Here is a 6,088-nt window from a genome sequence, read left to right as displayed (position 1 = left end):
ATCCTACATAGTACAACAAACTGCTACTGCCCTTTTAAACAAGCAATAACCTATGAAAAGTGAAATAAAAACATTTTCTCCACAATGGCAGCAAAAACTATATGGAATCAAATTCAACAAGTTAAAAGATCCTGATGATGAAATCCCTCAACCTTTGTTGAAAGTCAGAAACAAGACCTGAGTAAATAAAAACCAATGCCCCTTTTTTGAGTGAAAGATCAGTATAAAAAATATGCCAATTCTTTCCAAGTCAAATGACAAAATTAGCACAATTTTCATCAAAGTGCCAATTCTCTTGAGGATTAGTTACAACTAACTAATTTTAAATGTTATATGGAAAATCACACAGTCATGAATTATAAAGAAAACCTTGAAAGAAAAGAGTAGTAAGGGTTTGCCCTATAAAAAAAATTAAACACAAAGGTTTTAGCACATAAATAGGAAAATAATCAGTTTAATAGAAGGATAATGTAATTCTCTTTCTTCAGATACATTTAAGTAAAATAACATTTAATAATTTAGGATGTATAGAATTACCCCCATTATACTGGAAATACTTATGTCAATCTATTATCTATATTATATACATGAACACACATACATATACATACATTTGTAATGATGCCCATCAAATGTTAAAGACAGTTTTTCCTAGAGCACTGCAAACTGATGGTATAAAATAACAGGAACATATTCGCTTACAGTTCTGGGGTCCAGAAGTCCAAAATCAGGATGTCAGCAAGGCAGGTTCTTTAGGAGGCTCTGAGAGAGAATCTGTTCAACCCCTCTCTCTTTGTTTCTGGTGGCTGCTGACAATCCTTGGCATTCCATTTTAGTCTCTGTCTTCACATGTTATTTACTGTGTGTCCTCTTCTTACAAGAATGCAAATTATTAATTAGGACACATTGTAATCCACTATGACCTCATGTTAACTACATCTGCAAAGACTCCATTTCCAAATCAGGTCCCATGAATTTTGGGGGGACATACTATTCAATCTGCTACAATTTACATATATATATGTAAATTTGATACTGATTATATATATATATATATATATATATATATATATATATATATATGGTTAATCCTCTCCAGAGGATAACTTTTCCATTGATTTTTTAGGGAGAGTGGAAGGGAGGAAGGGAGAGGGAGAGAGAGAAAGAAACATCGATGTGAAACACATTGATTGCCTCCCACACACAATCCAATCAGGGCCTGGGATTAAACCTACAATCTAAGTATGTGCCACTGAGCCACACTGGCCAGGGAACAGTTGAAAATTTTGTTTAATATATTGGTTTTTAGAGAAAGAGGAGGAAGATAGATAGAGGGAAGGGAGAGGGATAGACAGATAGAAATATCAATGAGAGAAAAACATATTGATCTGCTGTCTCCTGCATGCCCCCTACTGGGGATGAAGCATGCAACCTGGGCATGACCTCTAGGTTCCTAGGTGGACGCACAACCATTCAGCCACACCAGCCAGGCAATAGTTGAATTTTAAAAAGCTTTTTTCTTAGTATTTTTTTTGCATGTCGTGAATTCTTTATAAGTGCATGATATTCTATGAAAAGAATAGGAGATGTTTCTTTTAAGTAGTACAGGAATGTGAGAATGTCACAATCTAATATATGATAAGGATAATGCTTTAATTTAGTGAAAACATGGTTTATTAATAAATGCTGCTGTCATAATTAAAATAAAGTTATTAAAAATAAGGTACAGCCCTAACCAGTTTGGCTTAGTGGATAGAGCATCGGCCTGTGGACTGAAGGGTCCCGGGTTCGATTCTGGTCAAGGGCATGTACCTTGGTTGCGGACACATCCCCAGTAAGGGGTGTGCAGGAGGCAGCTGATCGATGTTTCTCTCTCATTGATGTTTCTAACTCTCTATCCCTCTCCCTTCCTCTCTGTAAAAAAATCAATAAAATATATTTTAAAAAATAAGGTACAATTAATTTAGATTTTTGTATCATAACAGGAACAAAAAACTAATATAAGATGGATTGAAATCTAAATATATTCAAAAGCTTAAAATATTTTTAAATATAATCATGTAAAATATAAAAATATGAAACATTGGTTCTACAACTTAGAGATTTTTTAAAAAATACAAAACCCTATTCCCAGAGATTTTCATACAGAGCTTGAGCCTCAGAATCTCAATTTTTAAAGAAGCATTCCACATAATTCTCTTGTAGACATTCCACCAACCATAGTTTGAGAAACACTGGTATAAATGAATAGGTTAATATATGTATCTACATAGATAAAAGACAACTTTGGGAGAAAATATTTGCAATATTTAGCAAGCAAGATATTAATATCATTAGTATATAAAGTTTCTAATAATCAATAAGAGAAATATAATTCAATAGAAAAATAAACAAAAGATATAAACAAGCCATCACAGAGAAAACACAACTGTTAGTAGGAGTTTATTACAACCTTTCTAGGGTGTAATTTGGACACGTCTATAAGCATTTTAAGTTTTTATACTCCATGATTTAGTCTTTTCACTTTCCAGAATTTGTCCTAAAGGTATAACAGAACTATATATGACATAACGATATGTAAGAACATTTATCTCAGCATTGTTTGAATGGTAGACAATTGAAAATACAAATGGTAAAGAAGAAAATGTTTTGGGTTCATTGAAACCCATGGGTTAGCATATTAACCTAAAAAATGTATGCTGAATACATGTTGAATGAATAATATGCCAGAAGCCAGTCCATCCTTGCTGCTTGACATAGTCGCTGCAGGGAAGAAACATCTGCACAGCATATGTTTCAAGGGACCTGGTGTATATGGCATACTGTTCTTAATATGTTTGCTCCCCTTCTTAGCACTATGTGTTTTAACCAAGGTCACCTCTCCGAGAAAGGCTGTTTCCCCAGGTGGGAATTTTTCCCTGGAGTTAGGGATTAACAGGACTAAGGAAGGGAATAAAACCCCTTAATTAAGTGCCAGGCGGGTAGTTAATCACTTTAACTATGAACAATCACACTTAAGCTACATAATCTTTACTTAGGATAATCTCCTTCAGTTGCTTCTTTGTAGCTTAACAGAACAATAGAGTAGTGACCTTGGAATGGAGATAACAAACGCCCTAACCTTTGGAATAGAATGGATAGGATTAAAATCAACTGGTATAAATACAGATGTAACAGGAGAATAAAGAACAGAACCCGGCTAGGCTGCTGATCAACTGAATGCTGTCTCCATGTCGTTTCTTTGCCAACTCCGTCCACACCTTTGGGAACCCCTGGACCTGTTAGGGTTGGACCCCAACAATAATAGTTGAGTGACTTTTACTTTGCATATGTGTTTGGTTCTGTTATTATCATAATTAGCTAGTTATTTATATTAATAAAGGGAAGAGAGCAAAAGGAAGTCAGTACCAGAGTTTATGGAGGTGAAGGGATAAAACAGAGGGGGAGGCAGACACACATACTCACACACTCAGTAAAGTGAAAATGGCTCAGGGGAGTTGTTGCCCATCAATCTAACCTAGGAAAAAGATAATTGGCTAGGAGGGTGGAGTAACATGAAATTTTGGAAAGTTAATTGGTCAAGTTCCTTTCTTGAAGGAAACAAAGGAACTTTATCTTTCTTTCTCCCTGACCAGCACTCACTCACCTGTGGGTTTGCAAGCTCCCTCACCATAGCCTTGTGGCCTTGGCAGCCACATGGCCCCTGGCTGTGGGGACTCCACATGCAGGATGCTGAACTGGACTGTACTTTAATATAGAGCAGAAACTATGGGCAGTGGCCTTTATTCTGTCCCTGCTGAAGACATGGTTGGACTGTTTCCATGGTGAGAAGGACATTGGAAACCCAGGAGTTGAGTTCCACTCGAATTATTACCCACCCTCATGACATTGCAAGAACTCCACTTCCACCGACAATGGTCCTATTTCTATTGTTTTGTTTTTAGACTCTCTTTAAACTTCCTGTTGCCTCCTCCCCCCCCATTCACTCCTATTAAAAGTGTTTCCTCCATTCATCTTTGAATAATTATAACCAAATATAAGTACCATGTTATTAAAAAACAGATCATTCTAAAGAATAATCTTGTAATGAAGAAATTACCAAGGAGATGCTTGTATTTATTTTTCCCCCTAATTCTTTACTAATTCTCAACACCTTTTGTCAACTTCTCAGAAGATGAGATGTATCCTGTAATGTGTTAATGAAGCTTCATTTATTCAGGTCATAAATACTAAGTACCTAGTTTGTGCAAAATACTGTGCTAGTTGTTAATAGATTTATACCTTTGCTGAAGAAATAGGCAGAGCCCTTGGCACCAAGTACCAATCTCTGGGTAGCTCACTTATCAACTGATCAGTCTTTGCTGTTTCTTAGATCATCTTCCTAACTTTTCCCTAAGCGATTTGAAACCCCATTTATACACATCCTTCCCTACCCCACTCAGTCCCTTGCCCTTTGGCAGGTTAGTTCTCCTTGGCAGCACTTTTCACATTTGTAATGTTTAGAAAATGTTAATTAGCTATTTAATATTCATCTCTCTTATGAAAAAGTGAGCTTCTCACGGGGAGGGGAGGGACCATGTCTGATTTGTTACTTGTATTTCCATTTTGAATGTAGAACTTTGCACATGGGAAGCATTCGACAAAACATAATTTGAAATGGTAAACATGGAATGAGTTACCTGGTTTCCCTTAGAAACCTTAAAACATTGCTTCTTTTAAAACTGCTTTAGACAATCCAAGATTACAGAATATTACATAGTTTGAACATAGAAAAACTGATTGCCATCACAGCTTTGGCAGTAAAATCAGCAAAACTCTAGTTTCCGAAAAGCTATCTTTTGATTCAATTCAGAATGTTTGGTTCTGCATACAACATACTGCTTCCCCACCCCCACCCCCCCACCCCCAAAACAAACGTTACTCTTATTCTTCATCTAAAACTATTGTCAGGAGGCCCTATGCTAGGCAAGGTTAATTATAAAATTGTATGTATGTCCCTATGCAAATATTAAAGGGGGGACAAAAGCCAACTTTGCCTAAGAAACAGAAAGGAAATGCTTTACTCAGAAAGCAGGAAAAAATGTTTTCAGACGGAGAGAAACACAAATAGTTCTAGCAGCAACAAATGCAGAGATCTCTATCTTTTCTGCTCAGATGCCTGAAGAGCAAGGCAGCAAAAAGGCAAAGGAAGCCCTCTGGAAACTTGTTGAGACTGGCTGGTGACTAGAGCTGATCTCTGAGATGGGCGTGTGAACTTGGCAGGCCCTGACATGGAACCAGTCCAAAGTGGGAGGCCAAATTTAGTGTCAAATAAGAAACAAATCCTGACTTAGTAAGAAGAGACTTTATTCAAAAGGATTATTGCCAGAGCTAGGGTGGGGGTTGGAAGACTATCACAAAAGGGAGGGGGAGACCTATGGAAGTAGGTAGAATGTCCTGACAATAAGATCTGCAAGTGTCTCCAGAGTTAGGCAAAAAGGGGTTTTCTTTTAGAAAGGAAAAAAAGAAAGAAAGAGAGAGAGAGAGAGAGAGAGAGAGAGGGAGGGAGGGAGGGAGAAAAGATTAAACGTGGCTAGAAAGTAAAACAAAATTAGAAAGAAAATAATATTTACATTATAAAGTAAATCAGCAATATAGTAATGCAGTACTTTAGAGCAGAGAAGCCCCCATTTGCTGTATTAAAATACTTTTAAAAGTAAAGCTGTATTTTTCAACAAAAAATTTTTCTCCACAGGAAACAGTATTGTATATGTGTGATTAATTGCCTAGATACTTGCTTGGGAACTACACTGCTAAGCAATTGTTTATCATCTGAAAATCTTGTGACATTTAAAAAAGAAAAACCTCTTGGGATTGCCTTATATTTTTTCCTCAAAGAATCTGTGCTACAGAAAGTTAAACTTCCAAACCAGGTTTTAATTCATTTTTCTCCTCAAATCAAATACAGTATTTTGGCTTTAGTTAGCCTCAGGTGAAATAAAATAGACTAGAAATGATTTTTCCCTCTTCATTCCCCATTTAAAAGCCCCATTAGAAAGGAAACAATAGTGTTTATATTTCAACTGCTGCATAACAAACCACCCCCAAA

Source organism: Myotis yumanensis, unplaced genomic scaffold (genome assembly GCF_028538775.1).
Source record: "Myotis yumanensis isolate MYYU_CA2020_CCGP unplaced genomic scaffold, mMyoYum1.0.hap1 SCAF_3, whole genome shotgun sequence".
Lineage (NCBI taxonomy): Eukaryota > Metazoa > Chordata > Mammalia > Chiroptera > Vespertilionidae > Myotis > Myotis yumanensis.
The sequence above is the reverse complement of the archived record's forward strand: the minus strand, read 5'-3'. Positions refer to the sequence as shown.